We start from the raw sequence: 13,621 nt of genomic DNA on the forward strand, positions 1-13,621 counted from the left end.
GGGTGACATATACTTCCAGACCTGCTCTTTCTATCTACTGCTTCCTCTTTAATCAATGTCATGGGTTAGAGAAGGACACGTGGAAAGATGAATATTCAGGCAGGTTGTGACTAGAAGTTTGGCTTTGTTTTAAAATCAACGAATTAGGGGATTCCTAATGGTCCCTGAGGATCCCTGCTTCTCACTCATTTCACACCCGACCACATCACCACTCTTTAAACTGACAGGGGTCAGTTCTCAGTCACGAAAGACAAGAGTTCCCCAGGAACTAGAAGGTCAGTTTTCCTTGCTCCTATCTTCACTGGGACCTCACTGGGACTCTGGCCCAGAATATCTTGCTCTGAGGGACCCCATTTGCCATGTGACATTGCTGTGGCTGGGCATGTAGCTGTTCCCACCCTCCTTTCACACCATCGGGATGCCTGTCCTAGGGAGAACAGTCTAGGGTGCGGACTGGAACAGCTGAAGAGGGCGGTTCTGACCTTCCAGCTCTGGACTCACGCTCTGAACTGCACTTCTTTTAGTGGGAAGAAGTCACTAACAGCCCATCTCAGTGTCTGGTCCCACCACCCACACCTCCCCACACCACCCAACCTGTCTGAGTTTCCTAGCGTCACAAACCTAAAGGGTTTAAGACAACAGAAGCTTGTTCTGTCACAGATCAGGAGGCAAGAAATCTGAAGGTGTCAGCAGGGTCACACTCCCTTTCCAACCTACAGAGGCCACAGGCCTACCACAGCACGTGGCTGCCAAACTCCAGTCTCTCCCCCTGTCTTCACCTGGCCACTTTTGCCCTGTGGCTTCACATCTTACTTCTGTGCACGTAGGTCTCTGCATCCAAATTTCCCTTATTACACACACGCAAGTCATATGGATCAGGACCCACCCAAATGTCCCGTTTTAACCTGATTTCCTCTGTAAAGATGCTATTTCCAAATGAGGTCACATTTTGGAATAGTGGGGTTAGGATGTCAACACATTTTTTCGGGGGACACAATTCAGTCCATAACACCCCTTTCACCTTGCCTTCCTCTCTTAGCAGGTTCCCCTTGCAAAGAATACTCCGCGGTATTATGTGAACAGGGCAGCAACTGGCAGGCTGCAAGGACTGCAATCAGTGCAGAGGAAAAAACGGTCCGGATGAAGCTCAAAAAATGCTGGCAACACGAAGCTCTGAGTCCCTGTGTGGCACTAAACAGGGGCTCAGAAACAGAATACGTTGTTTTCTATCTTTATTTCCAGACAATTAAAACTGTTTCTCCGTGGTTTTCATCCTCATTTACTGAACACTCACTGAAATACTTGACTGCCTTAATTAGACTCAAGTGAGGGGACCACAGTGATGGATAGAATTCCTGAGGCACAGGAAAGTCCCCCTGGGTTCCACTTTCTGATTTTTACTGGAGAGAGAACCACAGCCAGTCCCGCCACTGCTCTCCGCCGCATCTCCAGCCCTGTGCCACAGAGGGCACTGTGCTCACAGGCCTCCGGCCCCTGCCGCAGCCACCCTGGGCTCATTTTGTTTCTCTGGAGATTCAGATAGCATGCCCGGACAAAACGATTTTCTCCTACTGCTGTTCTCCTACTGCTGTTCTACTGCTGCTGTTCTCCTACTGCATACCCTTAGACCAGGCTTATGAGCAAGTGAATGCAGCGCCTGAGGAGGCCTAAAAGAGAGAAAACCAGCACCTGATTGCTGATCTATCAGGTGAGCAAGTCACCAACTGAGCAGGTGCAGAAGAACAAGGGTGCAGACCAGCTAGCTGCCAGTCCAGCCAGTCGCCACAGGCTGGCTTATCAGCTCCAGAACCTGCAGGGCTGATCCTCTCTCCTCCCTGACCCTGAGAAGGACCAGGAACAGAGCAATGAACTCGGCCATCAGAGACCTTGTTTCTGAAAGCGACACCCAGGGATGTCCCGTGGGTGAAAAGGATGGCTGCCCGTTGCGACTTAAGGCTCACAGAGCAGAGAGGCCAGCGGGAGGATGATGTAAAGGGTACAGGATTCAGAGTCAAAGGCTTCTAACTCACATGGTTTCTCTGCTTACTGACCATGTAATGATGAACAAGTTTCTTAACCTCTCTGAGCCTCAGAGTTACTAGTAATAGTGCAATGAAGTCTGCCTCAACTATCTCACAGGATCTGAGATCAACTGAACTAGTATTGAAAATTACTTTATAATAAACAGTTAACATAGTAACAATGGATGCTGCTAAGAAGCATTAAATTACAGTTAGTCAGAGGGCTCAGGAAAACCTGAACACCAGGTAGCCTAGTCATCTATGCAAAGCCATGTAAATGAACATTCATTATTCGCTGGGCTCTGGCCCCACATCCTGTGGGGAACTCCACGTGGCCAGGCCAGCCCACAGGGAAGCTCCTTTGTTAGATCAGCCTGAATGTCCCGATGCCCCAGATTTTAACAGGGATCATACACACACACACATATGCACACATGCACACACATGCATACATGCAAGAACATTTGTTATTATTTCACTGGAAGGCAGAACTGGCCTAGGCCTTAGCCTTCCAACCCCTCCTGGCCATCCCCAGCCAAAACAACCACATGGGGGGCAGAGAAGCCTCTGCAAGGAGAGAGGGAGAGCTGGCCACAAGAGGAGAAGAAGCCAAGGGGAGAGCCAGCAAAACAGGACCAGTGAAACTCTTGTTACCTCTCCAGCCTTGTGGGATCAACCAAACATGCCACCTCTGTGGTCCCCTCTGAATATGCAAGGGAGATAGACTGCAAAAATGGTCACACTCCTTGATATTCTGCATTAACACTCTTGCAATATGATCTATCAGGATATGGGGTCTATTTCCTCTCCCCTTGGATTTGGGCTGACTTTGTGACACACTTTGGCCAAAAGAATGCAGTGGAAGTGACAGTGGGTCACCTAGTTTTGAGCCTAATCCCGAAGAGTCCTTACATACTTTCTGCTCTCTCTCTCAAACCACCGTGAGTGCCATGTAAACAAGCATGAAAGAATGCGCTGAAGGTCAAGCAATCAATTTGGAACAGAACTGACTCAGCAAATTCATCCCAGCCAAGGCCCTAGAAATGGGAAAACCCAGCTAAGACCAGTAAATCCAACCCATAGCTGATCCATACATATGCATGAGGCTGCCCTAGACTAGCCACACCCCAGATGACACAGATTCATAAGTGAAATAAATACTTGTTCTTTTAAGCCTTTAAGTTTCAAGGTGGTTTGTAATGCAGCAGTGGCTAAATGATACATGCTAACCCCACCCACTGTTAAGCTTGGATCAATACCCCTTTTCCTTTGGGCTAGAACAAGGATGATTAAATGGGACACAAAGAACAGAGTGACTTTCTCTACACATTCAACTAGGGTAATAGCAGGACTTCTCAAAGTACAAACATGGATAACTTCAGGAGAATTGATTTCAGAATCCCCAACTGCCATATATATCCTTCTCTAAAAAATTAACCTCTCATGAAATATCCTTTATGCTGCTTTATAAAGGGAAGGTAAGCTTCTCCCCCATCCTTACCTTACTGCTGGATATCGCTCTAGGGTGTAAAACTCTCCTGAGAATTGGTACAACACTTGAGAAAGTGACAGTGTCTACAAAAGCTAGATGTGCACACCTTGTATTGTAGCAACCTCACTCCCAGGTACATACCCAACAAAAATGCATGCATACCTTCACCACAGGTCATATATATGACTGCTTATAGGAGCTAGCAGCTGTTATGTTCATCAACAGTAGAAAGGATAAATAAATTGTGGCATGTTCACATAATAGGATGCTTTAAAGTAATGAGCAGGAAAAATCTATAGCTACACTCAAAGTGGATGAATCTTTCAACATGGTATTTAACAAAAGAAGCTAGACACAAAAGAATACATACTATGAGATTCTGATTTATATATGTTTAAAAAACAAACAAACTACCCACAGAAAGTTATGCATTTAGAAGTCAGAATAGTGGTTACTCTTAAGGGCAGGTAATAACTGGTAGGGGTCATGAGAAGGGGTCTCTAGATGCTGGTTATAGATGTGTGTTCATTTAGAGAAAACTCATGACATATGCACTTTTCCAGACTATATTACATACCAATAAAAAGTTTTCAAACAGTCAGAGAGAGAAAAATAAAAGGACAATTAGGTAATTCCTTTATCAAATAACCATAAATGCCTATTTCATCCATCTCAAGAGAAATATATTTCTAATAAAATTTTACTTTTAATGTTTAATAATTATTTATCATTACTATGATCTTTGTGTTATTTTGAGTAATACAGTAATAATAATTGTAATGGCAACTCAATCTAGGAGAAAAATATTTACGTTTTTTGCCTTATGGTAATAGAAAAACAAATGAACTTAATGCTACAGAGAGATGTGATAACTGATAAAGGAAATAACTTTTAAACAAAGACAAAATTCTAGGGAGAATGAATAGAAATATGAGATCAAGGGAATAGTACTGTGAAAGAAGATCTTGCTCATATATATTTTTAAAAGGATGGGGGTTAATAACAAATCACTGAGTTATTCATAATTTATATTTTTTAAAAGTATCAGTTTTATTTTTAAATGTTAATATTTATAATATAGCAAAAATCAGATCTTTTATAATTATTTAAACTTAGAAGCCTTTAAATATCTACTTTAGATAGGCACATGATTTTTCAAAGGTACTTTATTAGGGGGCACATGAGCCAAAAATACACAAAAAATAATTCAGTACAGAAGAATCACCCCCAAATCCTTCCCTTAAGAACCTGTCATAATGGCATATTCTCCCTACATTATCTACATTAATCTACACTAGTCAGGATGCCTTTGGTTACAAGTGACAGAAACCCAACCAAACTACACTATCAATAAGTGAAGAGCCTGAGATTTTATCCTACTTGCAAGGAACAAATTAGCCTGTCAGTTTCATGGATGCTGACAGAAGATATGAGACTCTCAGGTCAGAGAGGAAGGACTTTATTACTCACATCAGTAACAGCAGCCAGACCATTTGTGTCATTCCCCTGAGCCCCAGAACCCACAGTGCAATGTGAAGGGGGCCAGGTGATGGCCTCTGATACCACATAGCCCTTTGCAGGCTTAGGAAATTCAGATATTTTATAATGGGCAGTAAGCCTTTCCTGTCCTTTGCCCTAGAGAAAGATATTATCTTTATTATACTGAGCATAAATAACTTTTACTCTAGAGAAAGACATTATCTCCATCTTCCAAAAATGTTTGCTATGCAAATATTCTTGGAAAGAAACTCTGGAACAAAGGCAGAAAGTGCCCCTGCTCAGAAGACATGCAGAAACACAAGAGAGCCCTGGAGAATTGTCTCCCAACATGAATTTATCTCCTACTGAAAAAAGAAAAAAAACCCCAACTCCTATAACTAAGAAGTATACAGATATGTTGTTGGCTTCAAGAACTCCCGGCTCTGGGGGCTTAAAAACCTATGTCAGTGGGTTGTCTCAAAAATGCACATGCAGGTCTGCCTTCCTCAGAACTAGCATCCCCCTCTACTTGGCTTCCCACTGGTGGTACAAGAGGGCTGCAGCAGCTCCAGCCCAAGATTCTGATATCTCAGCAACAACAAAGCAAAGAGGTGCACTTCTCCTTCCTCACAGGTGCAACAAAAATTCAGGAAGTGTACCGCATGAGATGCACCATACTGACTGGCCAGTCCCCCTCCCATATGGACTCCTTGATCTTAGATGTGGGGTATGCCTCACCAGAATGACACAGATTGAGACCAGGGGGGGAGAGGTTTGTTCCCCCAAAATGGGAACACATGCTGAGCAAGCAAAACTTCAGAGTTCCTCTACACTACTCTCTAAATACCCTCAAAATAATAAATCTCACATATGTATTTCTGTGACATTCAAGTGCCATTTCTTTCTCCAGGCAGCTTCTCATTTTAATAAGGCTAGTGGTATATCCAGTTTGCTAATTTATAATCAAACCTCTTGAGGAAGAAGCTATGGCCATGGTGTCATAGAAGGGATGTTCTGTTCGAGAGCAACAGGCATGTCATTGTGCTGTGTCAGGTTAAATAGTGGCTCCTCCAAAGATAACCATGCCCTAATCCCTGGACCCCATGAAAGTGACCTTACCTGGCAAAAGGGACTTTGCAGGTGCGATCAAATTAAGGATCGTGAGATGGAAGGATTATCCTGGCTTATCTGCATGGCCCCAAATGTATTTTCAAGTGTCCTTACTGGAGAGACATGAGGGGCATCAGACAGAAGGCCCTGTGGTGACAGATGCAGAGTGACAAAGAGAGGGATCTGAAGATGCTACACTGCTGGCTCTTTAGAGAAGGTGGGTAAGTCATGAGCCAAGGGAAGTAGCCAGCCTCTGAAAGCGGGAAAGGGCAAGGAAACAGTCTTCCCTACACCCTCCAGAAGGACCCAGTCACTAACACCTTGACTTCAGTCCAGTGAGACTGGGGATTTCTAGCCCCCAGAACAGTCAAAGATAAACGTTCAGTGCTTCAAGCCATCAAATTTGTAATAATTTTTTACAGAAGCATAGGAAACATGTGCAACTGAAACGGGTCAGCACCCAGCACACTGGGAAACAAATAGATTCCACAACGGGTCCTGCTGACGGAAGACTTTGTCCCCAAAGCTGAGACAACTAATGGCGATGACTCCTATTACATTTTCCCTGGTGTTACAAAAATGTTACTGAATCCTATATGAAATATTCTTAATGTTTCACATTTGTAACATGTCCTGTGGTGATCTGAGGAGACAGCATGATAAAAAAGGGTCTCCTGGTCACTGTGCATGTGATACAAACTAAAATACAGTCCCCATTTCAGACTTTATCCTTGTCAGCAGGCACCTGTCCCAGCAGCAGGGAGTAAGGCCAGGGCCCTCTGCTTTTAAACTCAGCTGGCTTGCAATGTCCCGGCTGGTGTTGAACTGTTCCTGCACCCATTGGTAGAAAGATTAATAGTAACTGTGATAAGCACTCAAATATATTAATAATACAAATTCTAGGATGTGTGGTTCATTTCAGAAACCACAACTGCGCTGTCCCCCCAAGTGCTTCCCGCTTTGGGCCTCGGAGTACGGACTTGGGAATCCTGGGGCAGGTGTCCTTTTATATATTGAACAACATATTATATGGTAAGCAGCTTTATTATAAATATAGTTTAGTTAGAGAATAAAGGGGACTTCAATTTTAAAAATTATTTTGGCTTGATTTTAATTTGTTACCATATTTGTAACATACTTCTCCCCCTTTGTCCAATTATACTGAGATGTCACTGACATATAACCTTGATTCAGTTTAAGGTATATAACATAATGACTGAAGTGATACATTTTTGAATATCACCCTGCATATCTATGATTGGGGCAGGTAGATTGGGGGCCAATGAGAGGTAGAGATATCAAATGTTGTATGCTAACAAATCAGCAAAAATAAAAATTATTTTATTTTTTATTTGGTGAACTGTCCCTAAGCTAAAATAGTTTTTACTTGATAAAATTTAAAAGACACTTTAAAATGTTCCCATATTCCATGAAACTCTTTTCAAATCAATTTATGGAAATGCCTAGTTAACAAGGAAAAGTTTCACACAATCCACAGAAAGGACTTAAATGCACTATTTAAAGAACTCCTTTCTATATTTTATAAATTTGCTCAGCTTTAACATAACCCCAGGCACAGTGCTGGATAAGACCTCTCCCTCACTATTTATCATATCCTGGGTACAGGGACCTAGCCTGAAATACTTTTGGGAAACTGATGCCCAAGACATCTGGGTGACCATGTGGGACAGAAGAAACCAAAGCATCCAAAATTCTTGAACTTCAAACTCCAATAATGGCCATAAATGGGCCAATGTGTAACCCAAACGGTTACATGCATATCTATGTATATAATTATAAAGATTTACATATATATATATATATATATATATATATATATATATATGTTTAAATGTACCGATGTACATAAATATACATAATCTACAGGACAGGGATTTACATATATATCTATGTATATCTATATGTATGATCCATATTATCTATTTATCAATTTCACCACAGTAAAATGGGTAGTGAGCTCCTGCTGTTCAACTCTCCCAGGATCTGCAGAGGACCCCGGGAGGCCGAAGCAGAACCAAGCAGAGCAATGAAAATGCCATTTAAAGAGAAGGGCTAGTGAAGATGGGGGAACAAAGTCATCACAAAGGAGGGCCCCTGAGATGCTAACATCTGCCCTCTGTCTTCACTCATCAAAAATGAAATTTTAGTCCCAAGAATTTAACAAGATGTGAGGGGATCAAGTTCCTATTTAACCACAGCCTTCCAGAATTTCCAATACAATACTCCAGTTCAGCTTTAAATGAAATGCCTGTCCAGAGCCATTTGGGTCCAGAGATGAATAAACTGCCTGGACAAGCTAATAATCAGGGAGAAAATACACTTTCTTCTCTCTCAGCTAGAAATCGCAAGCAAATATGGAGAGTGTAAAGGTTCTGACCTGCATTGCAGTCTGGAGGGAAAAGAACCAAATTCTCCTCGCCTTGGCATGGGGCCACAGCAGGAGCTAAGTGGTGAGATGGAATTTGCTGAACTAGGTCAGGCAAAAAGGAGGGAAAACAGACGTACGTGCGTGTGCATGTGCGTGTGCGTGTGTGTGTGTGTGTTCCATGAGAAGCCAGGAGGAGAAGATTCAGTGGGTGCCATGTCTCTATGAAGCTCACATTACTGAAAAACCCTACATACACGATCTGGGGGCCCATCTCTTGGAATATGATTAGTTCTTTTTTCACAGAGTCCATGCCTTCTATTGGCAAAAAATGAAGGGCCTTTTCAGAGGGAACACCTCCTTGCACCCACACATTACTAAAGCTCTCAGCCCATTCTAGGCACACACATTCCCACTGTGTGTTCTCTCTGTATGCTTTCTGCATACAGAAAGCAAGGCCCCGTTGCTTGCCTTCTCTCTACACTGTCCTGGGACTACAGAGCAGTGCAAGCATGTTTAATATACAGTTGGTTTATGAAGACTGGTCTTGCAATTTGGAATTACAACACATTGATATTTTTGAGTTAAAGAGCAGTCATCAATTACATATTCAAGAAATAAACTTACACCTCAATGTCAAGGATTTAAGGCAGACATGAGAAGGCTCCTTCCATCACCAAATGCTTCTGAGAGCCAAAGAATTATATAAGAAGCAACGGGAGTTTGCCTCTGCAAAGCATGACACAGCAGGGTCCCTCCTAGAGCAGGCTTGAGGAGCAGATCCCTAGCCACGTCCTGCTCAGATCCCTGGACACTTGAACATGTGTTTGAGCTGCATGGGACTACGTATCTGCAGATATTTTTTTCAACAATTTGAAAAAACATCTTTTTTTCTAGCTTGCTTTATTGCAAAAATACAGTACATAAAACACATAACATATAAAATATGTTCATCAGCTGTTTATGTTATCAGAAAGTTTTCCAGTCAGAGTTATACATGGATTTTTCAATTGCACAGGGAGTCAGTGCCCCTAACCCCTGAGTTGCTGAAAGGTCATCTGTGTGTGTGTGTGTGTGTTTACAGAGAGAGAGAGAAAGAGAGAGAGAGCATGCAGGGGAGCATGAGCAAGAACTAAACCCTTACATTCTTCAAGTTGCTTGAAATAAATGTCAATAGTAAAAGTTTGGGGATTTTAAAATTAAATTAATTTTTTTGGAGACACTTTTTTTTCACTAAATACTACCAAATAGTTAAAAAAATTTTAATATATTTTTATTTAAGTATACATGATATACAATACTATAGCTACTGACTATATTCTCTATACTGTACATTCATCCCTGTGACTAATTTATATTACGACTGGGGTTTTGTGTTTCCTTATCCCCTTCATCCAGTTCATGCACACACACCCCAGCCAGGGTAATCACCAGTCACTTCTCAGTGTCTGATTCTACGGCTGTTTTGTTTGCTTTGTTTTGTTTTTAGATTCCACTTATAAGTGAAATCATGTGATATTTGCCTTTCTCCAGCTGGCTTATTTCACTTAGCACATTACCCCCAAGTCCATCCATGTTGTTGCAAATGGCAGGATTTCTTTCTTTTTCACAGCTGAGTAATACTCCATAGTGTATATGTACCAGGTCTTCTTTATCATCATTCATCTATTGACTGATGATGCTTTGGATGCTTCTCTATCTTGGCTACTGCAATAATGTGGCAATAAACATAGGGCTGCATATATCTCTTCAATACAGAGATTTTGTTTTCTTTTGGTAAATTCCTAGAAGTGGAATGACCAGGTCATATGTATTTCTATTTTTAGTTTTTCTGAGGAGCCTCCACACTGCTTTCCACAGTGGCTGCCCCAATTTTCATTCCCACCAACAGTGTAGAAGGGTTCCTTTTTTCCATATCCTCGCCAACACTTGTTATTTCTTGTCTTTTGGAGAGTGGCCATTCTGACAGGTGCCAGGAGATCTCATTGTGGTTTTGATTTGCATTTTGGGGATTTTTTTTTTAAGGCAAAGGTATAGATTCTTTAGTCCCAACTGAATTAATTGAACATTACTTCTCCAACCTCTGCAGCAGAGATAACACTTGGTAACCACGGTTTGTGTGTGAGGTGCACCAGAACCCTTGGCTGGCACCACCTCCTCCGCAGCAATGCAGTGTACACAGCAGAAGGGGAAGGTTCTGGTTTTACAGCCTTGTATCACCAACCCCACAGAGACCAGGACAGAGATTTGTACATAGGCTAATGAAATAAGCTCTAAAGCAAACAAACCCATGTCTACATTCAGTGAACGGGAGACAGGGAGACACTGACCTGAAGAACTCCTCCAGGAGAATCATGAAATACTTGCAGGGGCTCAGTGACACTGCAAAAAGGCCCCCTGAGAACAAGTGAGGCCGTGTCCTCTAAGCCCACTCACTGCGGGGAGTTTGCAGTCTCCTCAATAATCCCTATCTTCCAGATACCTTCAGCCCCTTTTCTGCTCTTCCAGGACGCAGTGAGCTGAGATCTGTCAGAGGGACACAGTGCTGGCAGCTCCTCCCTGTCACTGCAGCAGGTGCCAGCCCAGGTGGCATGGAGGGACAAGGGTGTCACCACCATGGAAGGGTCACCTTCCCTCAAGTCTGGAAATCAAGAAGCTAAGCTTACATCTCCCTTCCCCACAGACAGGCTTCCTCCTCATGTCATCACATTTTCCTCATGTGTAGGGAACAACAGGTGGAACAGCAGGCCAGAGGAAGGGACCAGAGACAACCAGGACGCCCAAGTCCAGGCTCATTAGCATCTACCTGTACAGGTCAACGATCTCTTGTCTGAAATCTTGGGAGCCAGGTGGGTTTTGGAATTCAGATTTCTTTTTTTTTGGATTTTAGGAAGCTAATGAACACCCTCAACAGAGTATAAGGAAGTCTTCTATAAACTCATCAATAATTTTTTGTACCAAAACATGAATATTCATACTAATCTTTCTTCAGGTCAGTCAAATTAGTTATGAAAAGAAATCCAGAGTTCTCAAGGATGGGGGACTTGGGACCATCTGGCTCACCCAACTCCAAGAGGTATCTAAATTCAGTCACTCAGGGAACAAAGATCCACAGCAGGGAAATGACAAAAGGGACAACTTTCCAAACCCAGTAGACAGTCCCTGCCTTGGGAGGCCCATGGTACAGACCAGCTGAGATGGGCCCAGGCTGGTATGAAGAATCTCTGACCTAGAAAAATATCTTCTGAGTTGAGCTTCTCTAGCCTCAGAATCCAAAGGGATTCCACAGTGCCCTTCCTATTCAGAGAATCAGACCCTGGGACTCTGGCACAGGGATCCAGGAACAACATACATCCAATCGTAGACCATGAAGGACTCACATGCAGAAGCAGACCAGATTTTTCAGATTCTTGACCCCATGTGCCTGGGTCCAGTGGTCCAGGGCAAATCATGCTTTGATCTTTATACCTTTAAGAAGCAGAACAAACATCCTATAGCTGCTTTTTCTCTGCCCCCTTAAATGCCAGCATCCCCAGGTTCCACTTTCCACATGCTCCCGGATAACCATCCGCACTCCCATGATCCCATCACTGGTTCTGGCCAATAGAAGGTGAGCAGGAAAGCCATGTGTCACTTCTGGCTGGGATATTTAGCACCTGTGCACCATCCCCTGTTCTCCCCTCCATGATGCCGGGACAGAGTGGTGTAGAATCACAACAGAAGCATTCCAGGTCCTGGAATCAATGCCTAGAAAAAGCCACTGGATGTGCACTGAATTCTATGAAGAAACATTACTGAGAGTTTGGAACCACCTGACATAGCAGCTAGTGTTCATTATCCCCATACACCTGCCTTTCCATCTGTCAACTTCCTACTTATTGCTCGATACTCCAATCCAAATGCCCACCTCCTCTGTGAAGCCAGCCACTTCCCCAGGAAGGCCAGCCACTCCGTCCTGCGACCTCTAGCAATTCACTCATACACGAGGCACCGCAGTTCCTGAAGCTATCGACACATTTCTGTTTGCACGGTTGGCTCCCACATTTGTGTGTGCTTTTTTATCTCTGTATTCTTGGTGCCTTGGAAGAAGCAAACATTCAGTAGGTTTGATCAGAGCTTTCCTGCTCATGTGACCAGCAAACCCCAAGTCAGCATTTTCCCCGAGTCACTGTGTTCTGGGCGCCGGCTCGGTACTGTGGTAGGAGGCAGAAAAGGAGGACGCTGTTGCCCACCTCAAGGAGTGTTTTTTATCCTTAGATCCTATGCAACCCATTATTTCCCAACTTTATTAAAGGACAGCTTCCACCTAAAAAGTGCATGGTCTTTTCAGGAACTCTCTGCTAAAATGCTCTTCAGAAAGCAGATCAAAGAGGGGTTTTTCAGTGATGAGATGAAAGAAGTATAGGACTCCTGTGTCCCCTCTGAGCCTGGCTCCCCCAAGCCTGCAGCAGTTTAGATGAGTGGCCTGAAGTTCTGAGGCCATGCAGCTGTGCCAGGGTTATTTCTAGTGTGAGAAGAGCTACAGCAAAAGCATTGCTGGCTCCACAGGGACCCGGATGTAGAGAGGACAGCCTAGCTGTGCTGAGTCATGTCATCGCCTCTAGGCCAAACTTCCCAAACCAAAAGCACAAAACCGTGTCACTGGTCAGGGAAACAGAACAAGCACACAGCAAACTAGCGAGAGCATTGCATGCTGTGTGTAATTCCCATTCTCCCAGCTCTCTCAGGGATGTGACATAAAACTTATTCCGGCCCCGGGGAAATGGTGGCCATAAATGATGATCAATTATTAATGCACTATTTTCACAGGTACTTCCACAGATGAGCATTTCACATGCTGCGGGTGTGGCTTTGCTGTAGACACTGAGACGAGCCACTTCAGATACAGTACGTGTGAGGCTGGCTGCTAGTGTCGGCACCCTAGGGTTCAGACAAAAACATCCACAACCAAGAGCTGTGGCAGACCCAGGGGCCATGCCCACACAGCTGCAGGAGGGCGCAGTGGGGCTCCTGGGTCATAGTCCCACTAGGACTCTCGGAGTGGTACAGGGAACAAGGCTAGGCTTCGCAGTATGCAGAAGGCTGGGAACTACAGGCAGTAAGGAAAAGAGGAAAAAAATTTAAAAGAACGGA

At 43.6% G+C, this 13,621-nt stretch overlaps 1 protein-coding gene across 8 annotated transcripts in view; it reads right to left on the reverse strand.

Annotated features, from left to right (window-relative positions):
* HHAT (hedgehog acyltransferase) overlaps positions 1 to 13,621 on the reverse strand; it is a 281,084-nt gene that overhangs the window by 28,730 nt on the left and 238,733 nt on the right. The gene's annotated exons all lie outside the window — the stretch shown is intronic.

This window comes from Manis pentadactyla, chromosome 9, assembly GCF_030020395.1.
Source record: "Manis pentadactyla isolate mManPen7 chromosome 9, mManPen7.hap1, whole genome shotgun sequence".
In the NCBI taxonomy this organism is placed as follows: domain Eukaryota; kingdom Metazoa; phylum Chordata; class Mammalia; order Pholidota; family Manidae; genus Manis; species Manis pentadactyla.